The 22,938-nt window shown below is 52.2% G+C and overlaps 3 pseudogenes across 3 annotated transcripts; 1 reads left to right on the top strand and 2 right to left on the bottom strand.

Annotated features, from left to right (window-relative positions):
• Positions 1-15,708: 15,708 nt before the first annotated feature.
• LOC309660411 lies at positions 15,709-17,045 on the bottom strand (annotated as a pseudogene). The gene has a single exon. The product of its transcript is annotated as an uncharacterized misc_RNA (transcript).
• Positions 17,046-20,071: 3,026 nt separating this feature from the next.
• On the top strand, positions 20,072-20,989 carry LOC309659644 (large ribosomal subunit protein eL42 pseudogene; annotated as a pseudogene). The gene has a single exon. The product of its transcript is annotated as a large ribosomal subunit protein eL42 pseudogene (transcript).
• LOC309659645 (non-histone chromosomal protein HMG-14 pseudogene) lies at positions 20,980-22,512 on the bottom strand (annotated as a pseudogene). The gene has a single exon. The product of its transcript is annotated as a non-histone chromosomal protein HMG-14 pseudogene (transcript).
• Positions 22,513-22,938: the final 426 nt, after the last annotated feature.

The raw sequence follows: 22,938 nt of genomic DNA, 5'->3' as shown, positions 1-22,938 counted from the left end.
AGGACCAGCGTTGGCTTCCTGGGGCTGCTGTATCAAAGTACCACAGTCTGGGGGCTTAAACAGCAGAAACCTATTCTCTCAGTCTGGCGGACAGAAGTCGGAACTCGAGGTGTCAGCAGGGCCGTGCTCTCTCTGAAGGCTCCAGGGGAGGATCCTGCCTTGCCTCTCCCAGATTCTGGTGGCTGCCGGCAGCCCTTGGCTTGTGGCTGCGTCACTCCAGTCTCTACCTCTGTCTTCACACGGTCTTCTCCTCGTGCATCTGTGCGTCTCCAGTTTCTCACAAGGACACCAGTCGCTGCATCAGGGCCCATCCTAATCCAGCCTGACCTCATCTGAACTTGACTACATCTACAAAGACACTATTTCCAAATCAGGTCACTTTCAAGGGTGCTGGGGGGTAGGATTTCACTGTATCTTTTGGGGGACACATGTCACCCCACATCAGGACCTATGAGGGAAGGGCTCTGCTCCTTTTTAATCACGGCACGTGCTCCCATCTGTTTACCCCTCCCCTCCTCCATCACCCCGCCACTGGCCCCTCCCCTCCCGGTCCGCTCCTCCCCCCAGGCTGTCCTCAGCGACTTTTTCACACCCCAGGCTCAGCTCTTCCTAACCTCCCACCCAGTCCTGCCACTCAGCCGGGGGTCACAACCTCGTCCCACACTACTCAGCTGGCTTCACCTCCGCAAGCTGGACCTTGGCCCATTCTGCCTGCTTCCTCCTCCCTCCCCCTTTCTGTCTCTCCATCCTGCCTGTGGGAGCCTGGAAGGCGAGGCGGCTGCAGCTGATTCCAAGGACGGTGCCTATGGTGGTGTTTTACACTGGGTTGTCGATGACACATCCGCTTTGCTGGTTCCTTAAAGGGAGATGCAGAGTGGGCTGTGCGCGTGGACCATCCCTGCAGGGCGGCCTTGTGAAGCCCCTCACAACGGAATGCAAGCAGGCCACGCACCCTGCTTGCATCCCACCCACCGTTCCATCCCTCCCGTCCGTCCGGTTCCTCTAAGTACCCCCATGTGTCCCCCACAATATACCCAAAGGGACGGTCCATCCACCCCTCCCGGCGTAACTCCCACTGGCTCCCAGGGCCCCTGCGATGGAGCTCGCCGTGTCCAGTGTCAGGTCTGGGTCTGAGGTCCTGCAGCACTGTCCCTGCTGTTCTCTTCCCACACTGCCCTCAGCTACGGGCATCGATTTCAGCTGCTATTGCTGCCAGAGAGAATTTTACTGACTCTTGTTCTTAATATAAAAGTCATATGAGTTTATGCTAAATTTTTTTGAAAATTTCAAGAGAAAAGAAAAGCTTTAAACCACCTGTAATCTCACCATCCAGAGAAAATCACCTGTAACAAATTGGTGTCTTTCCAATGTTTTCTGTAGGTAAGTGCTATAGTCTGAATGTGTGTGTTCCCTCAAAATTCAAATCTTGGGACTTCCCTGGTGGTCCAGTGGTTAAGAATCGACGGATTCTTGCAATGCAGGGGACGCTGGTTTGATCCCCGGTCGCGGAACTAAGATCCCACATGCCGCGGGGCAACTAAGCCCGCATACTGCAATGACAGAGCCCACGCGCTCTGGAGCTCGCGGGCCACAACTAGAGAGAAGCCCGTGCACCGCAACAAAGAGCCCGCGAGGCAGAACGAAAGATCCCCCGTGCTGCAACTAAGACCTGATGCAGCCAATAAATAAATAAATAAACAAATAAATAAATATTAAAAAAATTCAAATCTGGAGATCCTAATGCCCCATGTGATGTTAGGAGGTGGGGTCTTTGGGAGGTGATTAGGACCCCCGGGTGGAGCCCTCATGAATGTCTCCCTTATGAAAGAAACCCCAGAGAGCAGCTTTTCCTTTCCCCATGTGAGGACGCAGTGAGAAGTGTGAGGCCCGGAAGAGGACCCCCACCGACCATGCTGCACCCTCCAGGACTGGGAGAAATGAATTGCTTGTTTATCAGCTCAGGCTGCGGCATTTGTTACAGCAGCCCGAATGGACTGAGAGAGTTAACGTGCACTGTGCCAAAATGGTGAGATAAACTGTAGGACTTGGGGTCCTGCTTCGTTCACTTGCCAGCACAGCATGAACAGCCCTGCGCCATGCCATAGTCTCTACCGCGATGTTTGCAGTCTCGGCACAAGGGGGCTGAGGGGCCACCATGGGGGGCACGGGAAGGGCTGGTGCTCCGGCTCCCCTGCCCTGCTGCAAGCAGAACAGCTTTAGGCTTTTGGTCTGGAGGCCACTGTGCAATATTTAAAATTTTTCAGTAAAGCTTCTCAGTGCTAGACTATCAGGAGACCCCTGCTTTACGTATGCCTCCGAGGCACTCTGCGCTGTGAATGCAGCATGAATTACCTAGCGGTCCTCTACGGGGGCACATCTTGACCGCCTCTGTTTGCCAATACGCATGGCCCTGTGTGCTTTGTAAGCAGCTCCCCGTGCATCTCACTGTGAAGGAGGCCACCCTTCGTGTCAGCGATGAGCCCGTGCTGGACGCAGGGTTCGAAGTGTGCTGGTGGCCACGGTAGGATGGGTTCCTGCACCGGAAGCCCAACAGTCAAGGGCACGTGACCTTAAGCCTTTTGATGCTGAGCCCCAGCCCCTGAGGTCATCTTAGGGTCACAAGTAGAACAAAAAAAGAGGGAGAGAGAGGTAAGGGGAGAAGAAAGCCAGGGAAAGGTAAAACAAAACGGAAGAGAAACTGACCTGGGCTTGAAGGCAGAGGTGAAGGTGATGAGAGGTGAGGGGGCAGGCGGAAGAGGCTTTCAAGGTGAAAGGGGCCGAGACGCTCGTCACATGAAGCACTTGCCACGTGCTGGGCATCGTTTAAGAGCGTCACAGAACAGCTCCTTGAGGCTTCACCACAGCCCTGCCAGTAGATGTCGTCACCTCCATTTTGTGTGCTGGGAGAGGGAGGCACAGAGAGGTTGAGTGACTTGCTCAAGGTCACACAGCCAGTAGTGATGGAGCTGGGACTCGAACCCAGGGTGTCATCCTCTCGACCCCTCAGCTTGGCATGGGGGTGGGGATGGGAGGTTTGGTGAGTGCTCGACCCTCCCCTCCCTTGTGGGAGGGACAGAGGGGCTGGGACCGCCTTGGGGTGGAGTCGGGCTGGCGAGGGGGATAACCCCACCATCACGTGGTCAAACCAGACATCTCAGAGGGGCAATTTATGGGGCTGAGGCTTTACCTTTATTTTAAAACAAACGTGGACAGTCTGTGTAACAGAATGACAATATTTCATGGCCTTTAAAGATAAAACATAAGTCTCTGAAGACATTTTGAACTTTGAGGAGGCGACTCAGGGCCAAAGATGCCCGGGAGGTGCCCCGAGCTTTCCCTGCGTTAGGCGCGCGCAGTTCAGTGGAGATGTTTGAGAAGCACTGACTTGAGTTAACTCTCTTCATTTTAAAACTGCAGGAACTCGCCCCGGAAATCCAGGGAATTTCCCAAGACACCTTCATGAGTGACTAGTGGCTGAGCTGGGGTAGAAACCAGGATGTTTTTTTTCTTCTGCATTCAGCTATTTGGTGCAGTCTTCTGAGGGCTTGGCCGACTTCAGACCGGCTAACAGAGAGATGCCAGGTCCGTGACCGGGCAGCCAGCGCGTGACCAATCCGGGCATAGCCACTGGGGAGACCACACCCCCGTCTTGCTTGGCTGCCCGGCCTGCACATGTCCCAAGGAGGGTGGTCTTCTCCTATTTGACAAAAGCATTCACAGGACTCTGGGTGGAGCTGGGGGAAGGTTGCCGGGGCCTTTCACAGGGATAACCTCTGTGCAGCCAAGAGTTTCACTTAATGAGGAAGAGTTTCATAAAAACTCTTCCCTGTGGGGCGGACAGAATAGGTCACCCCAGAGCTGCCCTGTTGACTTAGGGATCAAATTTAGCTGAAGGCACTTGAAAAACAGCCAGAGCAAGGAGGGCGCTCTGGACCCCCTTTTCCTCCTGAAGGTGAGAGATAAAAGTCCCCTTTGAGGGGACTTCCCTGGCGGTCCAGTGGTTAGGACTCCACGCTTCCACTGCAGGGGGCACGGGTTTGATCCCTGGTCGGGGAACTGAGATCCCACATGCCGTGAGGCCAAAAAACAATAACAACAACAACAACAAAAAGTCCCCTTTGAGGGTTGCCCTCCCGGTACCAGGAGGACAGGAAGTTCTGTACAAACAGACCTCGTTAGAATAGCGCCTCCCTTCCCCTTGCCTCGCCGTGAACTTAGTCACTTTTCCACAATAGTCTCTCTGTTCAACCCGGTATAAACGCAGGTAGGTTTTGCCCCTTCTTGGGGTCCCCGTTGCCTTATGAAGGCTCCTGTGTCTTACATGGAATAAACTTACATGGAATAAATGTGTCTGCTTTTCTCCTGTTAATATGTCTTATGTCATTCAATTCTCAGGCCAGCTGGAGATGGAGAGATAGAGTTTGACTTCCTGCAACTGCCTGGCACTGGGCACTGATAGACAGATGGACACTGGCCGGGGTGCAGGAGCAGGGCCCCAGGGACCCCCATGATCCAGGACTTTCCTCGTTAGGGAGGGCCCCACAGGGAGCACTTGGGGGCCTTTGTGCAGCGGCCACCTATGGCTGGTCCTGGAGCATTTCAGGGACAAGAGGTCCAGCCGTACCATCTGTCCAGCGGTCCACTATCTCCTTTCTCAGCTCCGTCTGTCTATGAGATCGTCTCTGCCCCTCAAGCAGGCCATGGGCCTCACAGTTCTGTGTGGCCCCATCACCGTTTCCACAGACCCTGGGGGATTTACCATCTCTGGAGAGTGGGACCAGCTCCTGTGCTTTGCAGGTGGCAGTTATTAATAAACCTGGGCTGAGTTGAAGAAACACGTTTCCAACAGTGGCATATACACTCTGCAGGCACAGAGAGGGCACGGCTCTGTACGAGTTAGCTATCGCTGCCTAACAAATAAACCCGGGGTGTAGTGGCTGAGAACGACATTTATCATCTCAGTCTCCGTGGGGCGGGGATTCAGGCATGGCTGGGCTGACTCTTCGTCGGGGCCCCTCCCAAGCTTGCAGTCAAGGTGTCCGTGTGGGGCCCCAGGCATCTGAAGCTCCACTGGGGTGGATCCACCTGCATGCGGCGCTCCTCAGCAGGATTCGGTACCTGGCAGGCTGGCTGTTAGCCGGGGGTTCCAGGCCTCGCTGGCTGTTGGCCAGGGGCTGCCCTAGTTCCTTGCCACGTGGACCAGAGCCTAACACAACTGCTGCTTCATTGGAGTGTGCAAGCTGGGAGCACAGCAGAGAGAAGCCCTGCAGGATGGAAGTCGGTCTTGAGACCTCAACATGGAAGTGACGTCCTGTCATTCCTGCTGTTTTCTATTCTTTAGAAGGTAGTCACTGGGGGGGGGGGTCACACAGGACATGAACGGCAAGAGGCAGAATCATGGTTGGGGGCTGTCTTGGAGCCTGACCAGCCCCAGCACTGTGCATCAGGGTGGACCGGCTGGAAGCAGCAGCGCTGACTGACACTCACCAATTTTGTGCTGGCCTGTGCTCAGCACCTGACATCAATTACCTCCAACTTTGGGATGTCCTGCCCTGTGTCCTGTGTCACTGAACCCTGATAACACAGACACTTGGAGAAGGTGAGCGGCTTTCCCCATTGATGAATGAGGGACAAAGCCTGGTGCTGATCCAGATCATCTGGCTACCCCGGCTCAATCTTCCTGCTGGCCGTGATCTTGGCCTTTCTCGAAGCTGAGGGGTTTACTCTAAGGAGGCAGCACTGGCCACAGTTGTGAAGGAGGAAAAGGACTGGGCCTGATGACTTGGGTGAAGAACGTTCTCACTGGGGAAATGCCAAGTGCCAAGGTTAAGTTGCCTTGACCTGTGGGTATTTGGAGCTGAGGCAGAGGTATGTCCTTGGGCTACTGGCTCTATTCATACCTTCTGGAAACCTGTCAGGGCTGACTCTTGGCAAAGTGACCCGCAGCCTGGGTTTGCAGGTGACTGAACACCAAAGAATAAGCCAGCTGCCATGACAACACTCCAGCGGTCCCCTCGACGTGGGGCCTTTCAGAGGTGTCGCCGTGACGCCCGCCTCTCACTGGGCCACAAATGCAAGACAAACAGTTGCACGGGGACAGGGAGAAAGGCCTCGGCCTCAGCACGGCCCGTCCTGCAGGGGCCTGGCCCTCAGCGGGGCAAGAGCTTCCTTGCTGTAGCCTTATTTCTTCCAGGAACTGACGCTTCTGTGAAGGCCAGACCCGCCCACGGGCCAGATCAAGGTGTCCTTTCCTCATCTGTGGGCCTGTCTTTCTGGCTGGGGGTCTGCATGCTGCCGATGAAAGAGGAGCCCCTTAGAAGTCAGATATCTTTCTGTTTTCCTTACTCTGGTTTAACAAGCAGGAGCAAAGAGAGAGTGCTTGGGGCCAGAAAGCCATGAGGGTGCCCTTGAAGGAGGTCACGTCGATGGGAATTTTCTCCTGGGCTGTACATCTTGTGGGTCTCCCTGTACGTAGAGCTGAAATGTCCTGAGGCAGAGCCTGTAAGACGTGAGGGTGGATGAGCTTCCTGGGGCTGCTGTTAAGAAAGCACCTCAGTCAATACTCTGTAATGACCTATATGGGAATAGAATCTAAAAAAAGAGTGGATAGATGTATATGTATAACCGATTCACTGTGCTGTACAGCTGAAACTAACACAACATTGTAAATCAACTACACTCCAATAAAAATTAATTTAAAAAAATAAACATTAGGTTCCGCTTCAATATTTTTTTTTAAAAAAAGAAACTGAGGTGTTTTAAAATAACAGAAATGCGTTCTCTCACAGTTCTGGAAGGCAGAAATCCAAAATCGCTATCACCGGGCTGGCAAGGCGTGCCAAGGTGCCAGCAGGGCTGTGGTCCCTCCGGAGGCTCTAGGGGAGAAGCTGTTCCTTGTCTCCTGCAGCTGCTGTAGGCTGCCTGGTATCCTTGGTTGGTGGCCCCATCACTTGAATCTCCATCCGTGTGGTCGCATGGCCTCCTCCTCTTCCGCGTGTGTGTGTGAAATCTCCCTCTGCCTTCCTTTTGTAAGGCCACCTGTGATGACATTTAGGTCCCATGTAGATAATCCAGGATCATCTCCTCATCTCAAGAGCTTTAACTGAATCATATCTGCAATGTCCTTTTTTGCTGTATAAGGTCAGAGTCACAGGTTCCAGGAATTAGGAAGGACGTGGGTGTCTTTGGGGCACAATCATTCAGCCTTTCACAGATGGTGGCCGCCAGGCAGAGAGGTGCCCTTGGTCGTGTAGTCAGGCTCTGGGTGCCAGTGACCTCTGTCTCGGGCTCCAGGTGGGCCCAGGGATGCCTGCAAGGGAGCAGGTGTAGACCGGCGAAGTGAGCCACGGATGACCTTGGTACACTGGAGAACACCTCGGGCTGAGGGCCCTCTCTCCACCTCCTCCCCTCCTGCTGTCACACTCTGGAGGGCCCAGGGCTCCCTCCTGGGACAGAGCCCGAGGTGTGCTCCACGCTCTGGCGGCCCGCACATGGCGACCTGAGGTCATCGCCCTGACCCCGAGCCTCGGTTTGAGTCTGAATCCTATCAGGAGTGGGACTTCAGGGACTTTGCATCTCGTGGCTGGATCCTGTCCCCTGGGGCTGTGGTTCTCACAGCAGCCCGTGAATGCAGGTCAGCAGGGGCCTGAGAAGGAGGTGGCGGGGCGGGGCCTGCTCTGAGGGCTCACGGGCCATCAGGCTGGCCATCCTGGCCGAGGTCACTCCCTCTACGCTATGGCTCGACGTCCCAGCAAAGCTGCTCTGTCACTATTGACTCCAGGGGACTCTCCCAGGGACCCAGAGGGGTCAGGACCCGAGGTCCAGCCACGCTGAGCCCTCTTGCTTCACAGCCTGCCCTGGTAACGGGATAGAGAGGGCAGTGACGTCACTGGCTGCTGATGCAGGCCCACTGCTGCTGGTGGGACAGCACATGGGGCTCAGGAACCCCCAGGCGGTGGTTTGGAGGAAGGATGCTGAGAGAGCCCTGCCCCCCAGTGGGGTTCCTGGAGGCAGCGCTCTGAGGGGTCCACTCCCAGCCCGTGAGCTTCTCTCCCCTCTGTCCCCACTGAAACCCGGGAGCCCAGGGTCCTACAGCCACAGGAAGCTGTCCCCCAAGCTCCCTGCTTTACCACCCCTTTACCAGTGTTCTGGGGCTGCTGTGACCAAGCGCCACAAACGGTGACTTTAAACAACGGGCGTTTATTGCCTCACGGTTCTAGAGGCCAGAATCCAAGATCAAGGTGTCAGTAGGTCCTGCTCTCCCTGAAACCAGTCAGGGAGGGTCCTCCCAGACCTCTTCCAGTGTCTGGGGGCCGCTGGCAGTCCTTGGTGGCCTCGGCTTGTAGATGCTTCACTACAGTCTCTGTCTCTATGTTCCCAAGGCCTTCTCCCTCTGCGTCTGTCCGCGTTTCTTGCTTCTTTAAGGACACTTGTTATAGGCTTGCCCTAATCCAACATGACCTCATCTAAACTTTGTGCCATCTGCAAAGACCCTACTTCCAGACAAGGTCACGCCCACGAGTACCAGGAGTTAGGACTGCAACATCTCTTTTGGGGGACGTGATTCACCCCATAACCACCTGCATGGGTGAGACCTCAGGCAGCGCCCCACCTGGCTGATGGCGCTTTGTGAGGGGGTCTCCTGTTCGTTCTTCATCGGTTTGGGGGGTAGGTTATTGTGGCCACAGCTGCCTGTCATCAGCTCCAAGAGGTGTGTGGACAGATCTGCCATATCAGTAAACAAAGGATGTTGTGGCCATCAGGCCGTCAGCCACTGCAGCCACCGGAGACTGTGCATCCTGAGGGGCTCAGGATGGATACTGGCCCCAGATACTGGCCCCAGATCATTAAGGTGCATATCAAAGGAATGATTTCCATGAGCCCAGACTCCTGCATCTTCCTATACACAGAAAAACCCTAAATTCATTAACTTGAGATGTCTGGTTTTTCTTTAATTAACAGTAATCTTTTGATGTTCCAACTACCTGGTTTTTGTTGCAAAAACTCCTGTATGACAACATATATGTGTGTATATATATATATCACTTTGCTGTACACCTGTACACCTGAAAGTAACACAACATTGTAAATTAACTATGCTTTAATTTTTAAAAAAAGTTTTAAAAAAAGGTTAAAAAATACTGCTCCTATATACCCTGGCTCCTCCCTGACCTCTTTGGGGCAGCTTCTCAGGGCTATCTAAGAGGCTGCCTCCCGGGCTTGAGTCCTCAGAAAGTCCACCAAATAAAACATAATTCTTAACTTTCAGGTTCTGTATTTTTTTCCAGTCGACAGGCGGCATGATGGAAATGCCAGGATTTTACCCAGAAGGGAATCAAGACTCCAGTGGAGAAAACAAGGAAACCAGACAAACTACTGAAGGGATCCCAGTGTATACTTGGGGTTTTGGTCATCTGACCAAAAGGGTCAAAGTTTACACCCTGCAAACATATTAGAATATCACAGAAATGATCAGAAACAACACCAGCCTGAAATTTGAGGAGAGCCGACGTGAACTGCTCCCGAGTTCAAACCCTTTTCGACGGGGCTTTGCAGCGTTGGCGAGACGTCCCTCCACTGTCATCTAAATCCAAATTCTGATTTGTTATTTTTCAGGGTCCTCCCTACTCCAATACAGCAGATTATTTGAAATAGCAAAGCATTATGTAAACAGCATCATGGATTGCAAACAGGAGGCTGATGGCCACCATAGCGATTCGTTCTGCTAATAGGTCTACGGCACAAACGGGACGTATGAGAAAAAAGCAGGAAACAAGGTTATACCAACAGTATAGCCACATCTTTATAACAAGAAGAAGCAAACTCTTCTCCACCCCCAACAACATACACATGCAATACAGAAAAAGGATTTTTAAAAAACGCACCAGAATCTCAACAGTGGTTCCCACCGTAGGGAGTGTGGAGGTGGGGTCAGTTCTTTCCCTCCCTTTTTATAGGAACTCTGAGTGGCAGGGTTGAAGAAATCCTTGAGGTTTGTCCCGAGCTCTGGGCAAGCACGACTCTTGCCCTCCGTTGAGGCTGTCGACTGAAAAAAAGTGCACAACCTAAAAGTTGAGAATTATGTTTTATTTGGCGGACATACTGAGAACTTCAAGCCAGGGACACAGCCTCTCAGATGCTCCGAGCGACTGATCTGAAGAGGTCAAGAAGGAGCCAGGATGTATAGGAGTTTTTGCAACAAAAACCAGGTACTTGGACCATCAAAAGATTACTGTTAATTAAAGAAAACCAGACACCTCAAGTTAATGATCTTAGTGCTTTTCTCTGTATGGGAAGATGCAAGAGTCGGGGCTCATGGAAATCATTCCTTTGATACGCACCTTAACGATCTAGGGCCAGTATCCTGCTTTTCTCCATCCTGCATCCCCTCAGGATGCACAGTCTCCGGTGGCTGCAGTGTCTGCTGGCTTGATGGCCACAACATCCTTTGTTTACTGAAATGGCAGGCGACATACCTCGTCCACAAGTCCAGAACCATGAGTTATGTGAAAGCGCCTGACGTCTCCTCTGTGTGAACAAGCGGGTGGCTTTTCTTTTTTTTTTTTTCTTGTGCCAATTTACCATGGGAAGACAGCAGCCAAAGGGCATACCTTAAAGTTTCCAAGATACCTGAGTCGCAGGGTAAGCAAAGCTTATCTAGGATTATTTACCTGGTGATAGAAACGGCTCTTTGAAAAGTCTTTCTACCACTGTGTCAACGGTACTGAGTTAAAATGTAAATTATTAACACATTCTTATACAAAAAGACACAGAAAGCCCATTAATGGTATATCATAGTTACCTACACGATATTATTTTCCAGTTGCTTAATATACTTACAAAGCATAAAGGCTACAACTGTCAAGGGAGGGAGGCCAGCAAAGATCGCATTTGCCGCGCAGCTTTGCAGATTGGAAAGTAAATGGAATGGCTCATATTTCAAAGAGTTTTCTCAGCACCTATTGTCCTCTTGCCCAAGGAATCTTGTAGGTTTAGGAAGAAAGATTCTTTCTGAGAATTGAGAAATCTCGTATGGGCCAGACCCCATCCCAAAACCAGGCTAGAAGTCCCTTTTCTGCCCCTTGGTGACTTTATAGAATTCGTTTTTCTTTAAGACTGGTTGTCGCCTCCCCAGTGCGTGTGCTAATAATCAACCAGAGTTAAGTGTCACAGGAGCGGAACAGAATAGTCCAAGGACGTCATTGCCCCTCTCCAGTTGCTAGGCAACGCCTCCTTCGCGGAGATGGACAAAACAGGTTGGGGGAGATACCAGAAAAGAAGCCTTCTTATTCCAGGTCAGCCCCACTGCCCCCTGGAAGGGGACAAGACAGGGGAGCCTCTCTCGGGGCCACCCACTCAAGAGGCATCCTTGTCCCCTCTTCCCCTGCGTCCTCAGTTCAATGAAAGAGAACTTGAAGCCCCTGGGTGCGGCTGGTGTGTGTTACCAAGTGTAATCCCGAGGGGAATTCTTCCATGCCCGCCCGTCTCATCCTCTGCCATCACCTGGTTACTGCCGGGACGGCCCGAGTGGGCGGCGACGGGCTCCATCAGTTTACTGGATTCCAACTGAGAAGTGTCGCTCAACCATGGGGAGGTTCGCGATCTCCCGGTTCACTGACTGCAGGTTGCAGACATTTGCAGTGGCTGTCAGCCAGGTGGGATGCTGCTGCAGCCCCCTTCCCAGGTTTTCACAGTCAGTTCATTGCAGCGTCTAAAAGAGTCCCCAGAGCAGGAGGCAGGGCAGGAGATGGAAGATGTGATCAGCTTTTGGACAGACAGACGCAGACCAGGCTTTGGACTCCAAGCTCTGCTGTGTATACACTGACTGCAGCCTGGGGCAGGGGTCTTTCCAGGTCCTTTCCACTTCCTTTGAAAAGTGGATATTTTCTCCTAGGAATCAGCCCAACAGAAATGCTTGCCCAGAGATATGCGTGAAGGTGTTTATGACCACATTGTGATAGCAACAACAGCAAAAAAAGGAGACTAGATGAAGGTGATTAATAGAGGAATGCTGTTATTTCTGCATGTCTGTGTAATGAAATACTACTCAGGCATTAAGAAGAACGAGGTAGATCTATGTGTGTGGATGTGGGAAGAAGCCCTTGATATTTTACCAAGAGGAGCAAATTGATTAAGTATAAGTAGATTACAAAAAGCTGTGTGTGTATGGATAGACATGTGTCTATTTTGAATGAATAATGTTGCCTGCCATATCAGTAAACAAAGGATGTTGCAGCCATCAAGCCATCACGTTACAGCAGCTGGGATGGTGAGCCCTGAGGGAACTCGGGATGGAGACCAACGGGTTGCCCACTGCCCACATCTCAGCCAGGGAAGCCACCCACAGCTGTTCACCCTGTGGGGATTTGGGATGGAGAAAAGCAGGAGACTGGTCCCCGAGAGCTGAGGTGCATATCAAAGGAATGATTTCAGTGAGCCCAGACTCTTGCATCTTCCCATACATAGAAAAGCGCTAAATTCCTTAACTTGAGATGTCTGATTTTCTTTAATTAACAGTAACCTTTTGATGTTCCAACTACCTGGTCTTTGCTGCAAAAACTCCTACATATCCTGGTTCCCCCCTTGCCTCTTCGGAGCCGTCCCTCTGAGTGATCTGAGATGCTGTGTCCCAGGCTTCAAGTATGCAACATGTCCACCAAATAAAACATAATTCTCAACTTTCAAGTTGTGCATTTTTTCCAGTCAACACTATTAGACTTATGTAATGTATATACCATGAGCATTTATACAAGTTTGAAATACTGAGCTGTAAACAGTGGTTAACTAATACCTAGTCTATTCAATTTATTCTGATTGTCTAAAAAAAAGACATTTAAAGTGCTGGTATTTTCAGATCAGAATCCAAACAAGGCTCACACAAAGCACATGGGTGTTGCTTCTTTTAAGTCCCTTCTGATTGACAGCAATTCTTACAGCGTGTGTTCGTTAAAGAAACTCAGTTATTTGTCCTGAAGAGTTTTCCACATTCTGGATTAGGTTGTTTGTGTCTTTAGATGTTCTTTAAAATAATCCTCCGTCTCCTGTATTTCTTGTAGAATGGGAGATCTGTGGATGGGCTGAAATGCAGGTTCAACTCCTTTGGCGAGAATACTTCACAGGAGTTGTGTGCTTCCAAGTGTATGACATCAAAAGGCAGATGATGTCTGGGTGCCTCGGTTTGGGGGGCTGCTGTCATCCCTGGGATGGCTGCTGTCAGCCTGTTCCCCACCAGCCTTTCAGCTCGGTTTCAGCAGCCACTGAGAATCTGGGCTTAGATCTATCATGGCACTGGGCATTGCAAGGTGGCGGTTACCTAAGTCTATCACCCCTTCTACATTTATAACCTGGAATCCTTTCTATAAAGAACTTTCCTTCCACACCTATTTGGTTACCCTAAAATACTCTTTTTCCAGGAAAGTCCAGATACATGATTTATTCTGTCCTTTTAATCAATTTTCAGAATAATTTTTGGTTTCCTAGTAACCTCTATAGATCTCTAATTATATACATACATGCTTATAAACGTATGTATATACTCTTATATATATATTTTTATGTATATGTATATATTTATATGCATAAAATCTTGGGTATTTTATGCACTTAAGGATTTTTATATAATTGGTGTGTTTCACTCTACAGCAGGAGTTATTCTTTTGGAGGATGAAATTACTCCTTCTTCAGGGGGCATCAGTGGGAGCCCCTTCAGGTTGGCTCCTGTGTCCTGTTGATATAATCTCAGTAGTCTTTGATAGCTTCCTTGCTTTGGGGCTCAAGGTGTCCCAGACTCGTTAAGCTCATTTCCTACCTCAGCAGCCCACCTTTCTTTCAGGGAGCACATGGTCCTTTTTAGTGGGAAATGAGATTTAGCAACCACATCTGAGATCCTGGGGCACTCATTGCTACAGGGCTGCCATTGCTTCCAGGTCCTTTGCTGCAGACAGAGGTGCCCAGATATTAGGTTTATTAGGGAGCTCTCTCAGGATCAACATCTGTGGAGGGGAGGGTCTTTTAGGGCTGTCCTGAGCTGGGGCCCCAGCCTAGGTCTTTATTACCATGGACCAGTTATTAGATGTGAGTTTCCCTGAAAAGGCAGTCTGACCATGGTCAAGACTATCATCTTCAGCTGAAGCAACTCCCAGAAAGTGATAAGCGATATCGAACAACTGCCTTCTAATTTTTCTAATTCTCTCTTCAGCTGTGTCTAATATTTTGTTTCACTGAGTTTTTTATTTCCATGACTTGACTTTTTATTTCTAGAAGTTCTATTTGTTTCTCCTGAAGTCTGTTTCTTTCTTCTATTTTAATAGACTATCACTGTTTTCATAATTCTCTCTTTTATTTCTCTAAATAAAAATAAATAATTAAAACTAAATGTTTTTCCACTTATGGCCACCATGCTGTACATTGCATCCCCAGGACTTATTTGTTTTATAGCTGGACGTTCTTACCTTTTGATCCCCTTTACCCATTTTGCCCACCCATCTCCCCACCTCTGACAATCACCAGTCTCTTCTCTGTATCTATGAGTTTTGTTTTTTCCTTAGATTCCACATATAAGTGAGATCATACAGTATTTGTCTTTCTTTGTCTCACTTAGTTCACTACTCATAGTTATTTTAAACTTTCATTCCGACAGCTCCAACATCTGGGTCATTTTCAGTCTAGTTGTGTTGATTGCTTTTTCTGTTGACAATGGACTGATTTTTCCCTGCTTTTTTATATATCTATTAGTTTTGTTGAATATCAGATATCATGTGTTAATTTAAATGGACATAAACAATGTTTCCTTCTGGGAATGGGTATGTCTCGTCTCTTCTTCTGTCAGGTCATCAGTGTGGGGGGAGGTTTGAATCAACTTGCTTTGACCTTGGTTTGGGTTTTATTATTATTTGAGGACCTTCAGGGTGCCAGCAACTTCAGATTCCTTGTGGGGACCTGTGCCTTGTGCTTAGGATAAGGGCTGGGGAGCAGAGTGCTTTCACTCTGTCCTATATTTTCGGCTGTCCTGCATGCCCGGCACACAGAAGGGACCTCTACACGCGTCTGCCTTTCCCTGGTGGGGAACGACGCTGCTCAGGCATCTGTGCTGGCCAGGCTGGAGCCAGGGGGCCGGCGGGGGGAGGGGGGGGTCTCTGGTCCTGGCGCAGGGTCAGCCTTGGCGGGCCCTGTGTGCCTGGGGCTTGGGGGTGAGGCTTTCTCAGACTTCTGCCTCTTCTCCCTGGGATGGCCGGACCCCCCTTTGTGTGGGTGGTGGGTTTGTGTGTTTCCAGCCCTCCCTGTATAGACATCCGTTAGGCACCAGGTGGGACCCTGGACCCAGGCCTGTTTCCTGTGCCCCACTCAGAGGGAGGGGAAGTCCTTCCCCATCCACAATGTGAGTCTCGAGTGGTGGACGTGAGGACACACCTTCCCCACCCTCCACCCACCAAGGACCCTCCACCTTCAGCTGAGCCATCGGGAAGAGGGCTCTTTGAGGAGGGTCTTCCGTGCTTGTGATTTGTATATACTTTCAGGAAGGAAACTTCAAAAATATGTGAAGCTAAAACCGGGGGACAGACTGCATTGAGAAAGCATGATTTATGTGGCTCACGTGGAGCGTGGTTTCCTGCTGGAGACAGAGGAGGACCCTGGGGACCAGGGCTTCCCAGGGGGGATGTGCCAGCTCACAGAAGGGTCCAGATCATCCTGCCACCTCCTCGCCCGAGTTCAGAGGGTTGGCTGAGCGTGCTCGTCGCCTGCCACGTGCAGAACCTGGAGGCCCGCCGAGGACTCGTGCCGGGAGGGGTGCAGGTGTGACCCCGTCTGCAGTGGGAGCCGCTGGGAGGAGGCGCGTGATAGGAAGCCGGAAGGGGTGCTGCAGGGGGCGGGTCTGCAGAGCAGTGCGGGGCGGGAGGGCTGGCGGTACACGGAGGAGTGGCAGGAGGAGGCCACACGCACAGGCTTGTAGCTCGCGGGCAGGCACACAGCAGGCTTGCGGCTCACGGGCACGTATACACCTGGCTTGCGGCTCACGGGCACGTATACAGCTGGCTTGCGGCTCACGGGCACGTATACAGCTGGCTTGCGGCTCACGGGCACGTATACAGCTGGCTTGCGGCTCACGGGCACGTATACAGCTGGCTTGCGGCTCACGGGCACGTATACAGCTGGCTTGCGGCTCACGGGCACGTTTACAGCTGGCTTGCGGCTCGCGGGCACGTATACAGCTGGCTTGCGGCTCGCGGGCACGTATACAGCTGGCTTGCGGCTCACGGGCACATGTACACCTGGCTTGCGGCTCACGGGCACGCCGGTCACCTGGCAGGGGCTGGACCCGCAGCAGGACGGCTGTCAGGAGCTGGGCACGCGGCAGGTGGCCTGGCAGCCCGAGGGGCAGCTGGTGTGGCACACGGTGGCGTGGGGCTTGGCTGGTGTCGGGAGGAGAGTGGTGATGTCTGCAGGCTGCCACCCCTGGGCCTTTATACCCGGGCCGTGGGCGTTCCAGCGACACAGAAGCACAGCTGTTGACTTCCTCGTGGCTGCCGCCATCGTGCTTCCCCAGCATCTTGTTATCCTGGGACGCGCTCTCCTGTGCTGCTGTCCACCACAAATTAGTTTGGCTTTGAGGCCAGTTCCTCCTTCTGCAAACAGGATGCTCTGGTTTGCCTTCCCGTGGGGTTCGTGGTGTTTCTCCAGGCCATCGCTGTGCACAGAGCACCCCAGGATCCACTCAGAGTGCTGTACCCTTTTACTCCTTTTTGTCTCATGCCGTCAGTGAAGACTTTGAGGCCGTCATGTATTTTGGGTTTTTATTTCGCACAGGAAAACATTGAAGCAGGAGTCTGCAAACTGCCGTCTGTGAGACAAGTCTGTCCTGCTGCTTGTGTGTGAGGAAGTTCTCTGGGGCACAGACACGCCCGTGCGTTTAGTGTGTCTAAGGCTGCTTTTCCCCGACAGCGCTGAGTCGTTGTGAGTGAGACCATGTGGCTGCAAAGCCTGAGATACTCACTCTCTGCCCTTTACAGAAAGTTGCCAGCTCTGCCTTATCGTAATCGTACAAGAACTGATTTGTTCATGCAACAGATTATGCTGTGGGCTGGCAACAGAGATGTCCGGCCTCATGAGCCTACCAGCGCAATGAATAAATGGAAAATGAATGCATGGAATCATTCCGGGGGGCGCTGAGGCCTGGAAAGGAAAGCAGGTTCGGCTGATAGAGAGAAGTGGGTGCTGGTGGGTGGTCTGGGGGCCTCGGGGGGGGAGGTGATGCTGAGCCGGCACTGGGTGCAGTGAGGGGCGGGGGCGGGGCTCCAGGCAGAGGCAGGCAGGGGGGTGTGAGGACCCTGCTGCAGAAACCGGCGTGTTCCAGGAGCAGCATGGGCTGCTGGGGAACGGGAGCAGGGGGACTGACTCGCATCGTGGAGGGAAGACGAAAGATTCGGTGAATTGAAGACACATCAGTAGAAAGAACCCAATCTGAAGAAGAGGCACAAAGAGTTAAGAAAAATGAAGAGGGACTATGAGACCATATCAGAAAGGCTAACATGCAAGGAATTTCAACCCAAGAAGGAGAAGAGAATGACATTGAAGCCTAAGAATATTTTGAAGAAATACGGGACAGAATCCCCAAATCTGATTTTAAAATATTCCAGTTTACAGATCCAAGAATCTCAGACCACCCCTAAGGTCCCAGCACCGTTAGGCACAATGGAAAGGCCATGGATTCCAGAGTGAGGCCGAGCAGCCTCAATGCCTGCTTCTCCGTTTGCAGTGGTGAGAACGTGCAAACATCCTGGGATCCTTCCAGATCTTCCTGATTGAACATCTGTGCAAATGGGGTATCCCCTGCCCCTTGAATGGTGGCAGGATTGATAATTGATCAGTTACGAGAGAGTCCACGTAAAATGCTTAGCTCAGCCCTGGCACAAAGTTGGAACCCCGCCGTTACGATTATGGCCATGACGTGGCCACAGCCCCCAGTGAGGCGCCCGACCCTGAGGGAGAACCTTCTGGATCACTGAGTTTCCAAATCGAAATGGGGACGCTGGTGCAGTGAGTGTGGCCGTACTTGTGTGGACAAAGCACAGGGTGTGTAAAACTGGAGAGGGCCTTGAAAACCATGAAGTGGGGCCCCCGTTCCCACCTGACGGCCCTTCCCCATCCAAGCCAGGCTCCGATTCCAGAAATCACAGGGCCGCTGGGTCACCGTCAGCCTCCAGCTGAGAAGGAGCTTCCTGAACTGAGTCACTGCCACTGGAAACCCCAGGAAGAGACCCGAGTGGGGGACGAGGAGGAAAGACAACAGACCGCCACGAGGAAGACACCCGGGTGCCTCGTGGCCAGGACGCCACAGCCCGGGTATGAAGGTGGCCCCGGGGCAGGAGCCTCTGGACCAGCCCTGTCCTCTGCCCTGACCGCATCCAGCCCCATGCTGCCGTGTGCCACGCCTGCTGCTCTGAGGGCTGCCAGCCGGCCTCCTGTGTGCCCAGCTTCTGCCAGGCTTCTTGCTGTGTGCCTTTGAGCCACAAGCCTGCTGTGTGTGTGCCCGTGAGCTGCAAGCCCGTTGTGTGTGTGGCCCCCTCCTGCCAGCCCTCCTGCCCTGCCCTGGGTGACCGAGCGTGGGAAGGCGGCCTCTCGGCCGAGGGGCGAGCTCCCAGCGCTCAGCCCGAGGGACCCCACTCTGTCCCCCGAACACACCAGGTCAGTCCTCACCCTGCTCTGCGTGGATTGAGGGCAAGTCACTAACTTCCTGAACTGACCCCGTTTAGGTGAAAAGGTCTTCTGCTCCGCAACGGAGTCTAAATGGAAACGAGATGCTCCACTGGCAAGCAGGGCTCCCCCGCCTCCCGATGGGGTGGAAAGAGCCTCGCGGGGACCTTCCGTGGTCCCCCAGAGATGCCCACGGCCCTCCCCCAGGACCGTGACGCGTCCCCTCACACGGCAAAGCGATTTTGCGGACGGGAGCAAAGTAATCGTGATCGGGGATGGTCCTGAGTCATCCGGGTGGGACTTGGGAGAGGGGCCGGGAGACTCGGCCACAGAAGGGGAGGCCGCGGGAAGAGGGAAGCCAGACGCTAGGCCACGAGCCGAGGATGCGGTGCCTCCGGCTGAAAGACACGAGGATCAGATTCTGCCCGGAGCCTCCGGCGAGAAGCGGGCAGCCCACATCGTGACTGTGGCCTGTGAGACTCACTCCCGATTTGGCCTCCACAGCTGTGAGGTGACACTTTGTGTTGTCTCAGCCACGTGTCCCTGGCACTTGTTAGGGCAGCCGCAGGACAGTCCAGCTTCTTGACGGCACAGCCTCGGACTTCCACCCTCCCTCCGTGGTCCTGCCAGCTGCACCGTGACCATCAGTGCCGTGGGCAGAGGTCGGGGAACGAAGGGAAGGAGGAGAGCCACTCAGGGCTACGGAGCCGGCTCCCCTCGCCCTGCTGTGCGGTCTTGGAGCCCATTCTTCCTCGGGGGCCCTTCCTGCTGGGCGGTAGGACCCTCAGCCCCCAGCCGCGGGAGGAAGCCCCTCCAGCTGGTCCTTGCCCTTCTCTGGCGCTCGCTGTAGCTGATGCTGTTTCTGCCCAGGTCTGTCCCGCTCCAGGCTCTCTCCCCTGGCCTGAGTCGGCCCTGTCCTCTCTCCCGCGTGTGGGGACTCTCAGGCCACCCTGCCCCTGAGCATCCAGTACAGGTTCTGGGCACCTTGGCACCGGGCAGTGCTGGGCCTCCCTGCAGGGGACTCTGTCACACTCTTGGTGACACCCTGGGAGCCCCTCCTTTGCCTGCAGAGGACATAACTGCCCCAGTCCCTCCTCCTCAGGAGCGGGGGACATGGCACAGCTTTCTCCAGGGACGGCTCTTGACCTCGGCAGGCACGGGCCTGGACCCCTGACACACAGACCCCCTCCTGGCTTCTCCACCCTCTCTAGGGGGCTGGAGTTGGGGAGAGGCTGGGGTAACGTCCAGGGCTGCAGAGTATTTGGGTTTTGCTGGTTGTTTTGAGGAGCAGTACACAGACATTTCAATTTGTACACAATTCTTAACATTCGTACCAAAAATCTAAAAAATCATGTAGTTGTGATTCTTTTCTGAACAGTTATTCAAGTGACGTTCCAGCTTAAAATTTGGAGGCAATTTTCCTTGACAGGATACCAAGTACCAATATCTTCAAATATTGATATGCTGTTACATCGTAAGTCCCACTATTTCACAATTTAATATCACACGCACTACATACTCAAATTGTCAATCGTTCACAGCACATTAACAGTTACTAGAAGAACTGGACTACCACGACCAAAGTTGTTACAGAGTGCACAAAATTCTGCCCAGGAAAGCCAAGATCAAGGGGTGAGTGGTTTGCTTTAGGAAACAATTCTACCAAAAACAACGTGGGAAGAGAAGTAATTTAAAGTGTTCAAGACATTAAATGCGGAACTGACTCCAAATTGCCATGTAGTATGCTTTGTATTATAGGATATAGAAGCTACCCCCCATCTGTGGAATGTTAAGCTGACACCCAAGACAATCAAAACCTCCCATATTCAATATCCCACTATTTTCTCATTGTACCAAAAAATAAACAGCAAGTGATTTCACCTCTTAAAAAAAGACATTTACCTTCCTTCCGTGCCGACAGCGCTCTCTCAAACATGGTGAACATTCCTAAAACCCACTGGACTTTCTGTAAGAGTGGCAAGCACCAGCCCCACAAAGAGACACAGTACAAGGGCAAGGATTCTCTGTATGCCCAGGGACAGCGGCGTTCTGACAGGAAGCAGAGTGGCTATGGTGGGCAGACTAAGCCGATTTTCCGGAAAAAGGCTGAAACTACAAAGAAGATTGTGCTGAGGCTTGAATGCGTTGAGCCCAACTGCAGATCTAAGAGAATCCTGGCTCTTGAGAGATGCAGGCATTTTGAACTGGGAAGAGATAAGAAGAGAAAGGGCCAAGTGATCCAGTTCTCAGCTTCATATTTTGTTTTATTATGAAGACAATAAAAATTTGAGACTGTTTACTTCATTTAGCTTCAGTTGGTTTTTTTGGAAGGGAAATAAACTAGTGCCATCCATAAAATTTCCTTGGGAAACTAAAAAAAAAAAAAAAAGCATTTACACTTAAAAAAAGTGGGATGAGGTAGGATTCCCTCCTTTTAAAAAATGTTTCTAGAGCTACTAAAAAACTTGCATTTGCAAAATAGTTGATAAAAATATTCCTCTGGGTCGTACAAGAAGGGAAACAGGGACCACTGATAGGACTGGGTGTGTGTGATATTAATCAGACTTGGCTTCTTTCTCTCCTCCTTCATCAGAGGTCAGGCTGTCCTCGTTTTTAGTTTCTCCGTTTTCTGCAGGTAAGTCTTCTTTAGTCTCTTGGTTAGCCACTTCAGCCTGTTTTCCCTTTGCTCCCCTTTTCCCTTTTGTTTGCACTTTTTTTGTCTGAAGATACATTCTTTCCTGCCACCTTTTTTGACTTCGTTTCCACTTTTGCAGGGGCCGGTTTAGCTGACAGCCTCGCCGGTCTCCTTTGGGCTCCTCCTTCACCACTGCCTCAGGGGAGCTGACCTTCCTCTTGGGCGTCATGGCTGCAGGGCCAGCGCGTGCCGGGTGCCTGCGGGCTGTGGTGCAGGGGGAGCCTTTGCAAAGCTGGGCCGCCTGGCCGCTGCCAGGGTACTGTCTTAAACAGCACACACGTATGGTCTCCCGGTGTGGAGGCCTGAATTGGAGATCAGGGTGTGGGCAGGGCTGGTCCCTTCCCAGGGCGTCGAGCGAGAATCCATCCCCTCTTCCGGCTCCTGCCGTTTGTTTGCTGGCGTCTCTGGGGCTCCTCGGCTCGTACAGGCATCACCCCGATCTCTGCCTTCATCTTCACAACATTTTCCCTCTGCTCATGCCTCTGTGTCCAGAGTTTCCTTGTTTGTTTTTTTTTTGATAAAGACACCGTCATATGTCTTTGGATTAGGGCGCAGCCCACTGGCCTCATTTTAACACGATCACATCTGTAAGGACATCATTTCCAACTAAGGTCACATTCAGAGGTATTGGGAGTTAGGACTTCAGCATATCTTTGGGGGGGGGACACAATTCAACCCACCAGAGGGGCAGCTCAAAGCTGCAGGATGGTCTGTGCTCTGCAACAAGAGAGGCCGCGATAATGAGAGGCCCGTGCACCGCGATGAAGACTGGCCCCCACTTGCCACAACTAGAGAAAGCCCTTGCACAGAAACGAAGACCCAACACAGCCATAAATAAATAAATAAATAAATAAAAATTAAAAAAAAAAAATAAAAGCTGCAAGATGAGTCCGGCCCCTCCTTCGTGCACCCGCGTGGCCGTGCCGCCGTTCCCCTTGTCCTGTGGCATCTGAACTCTTGGTTCCTCAGGAACCAGGAGAGTCCAATTTGAGGATCCCGCCTCACTTGACACTTGACGAGTTCACTGTGCACAAAGGCCCCACTCATGTCCGGAATCATGGCGATTATGGGAGGAAGGTGCAGGCCTGCGTGTGGGATGGCCCAGAAAGGGCCGGCTCAGCCCCTGTGGTGTGAACGTGGGCCCCTCGAGTGCAAGGGCACTGGGGCCATCCTGGGGAGGGGGTTGAGGGGATGCCCAGAGAAGGCACCATCCCCAAGAGAAGGAAGCTGTTGCCACAGCAGGGCGCCAGCGGGGAGCTCTTTGGGAACCAAGAAATAGTCCAAGGAGTGCCATCAGGGCATCCTTCCTGTTGGAAGGCACATATCTAGAAACTTCCATCACTGTGATGTCACATGATCATGAGGGTGTGAAGTGCAGAAGGAATTCTTAGAGCACCCACTACTCCGGCACTTTCTCACCATCCTTGCTTTCAAACCAAACCTCCCTGCCAGGCCTGTTTATTTTCACCTGTATCCAAGCCAGCCCATTTCATGTCACCTCCTGGCCTTTCCGACACCCTCCCGGACACCCCCAGGGTGTCACCTGCGCTGTC

The sequence above is a fragment of the Balaenoptera physalus genome (genome assembly GCF_965194825.1).
Source record: "Balaenoptera physalus genome assembly, chromosome: 4".
In the NCBI taxonomy this organism is placed as follows: Eukaryota; Metazoa; Chordata; class Mammalia; order Artiodactyla; family Balaenopteridae; genus Balaenoptera; species Balaenoptera physalus.
Note: the sequence above shows the minus strand (reverse complement) of the source record. Positions and strands in the feature narration are given on the sequence as shown.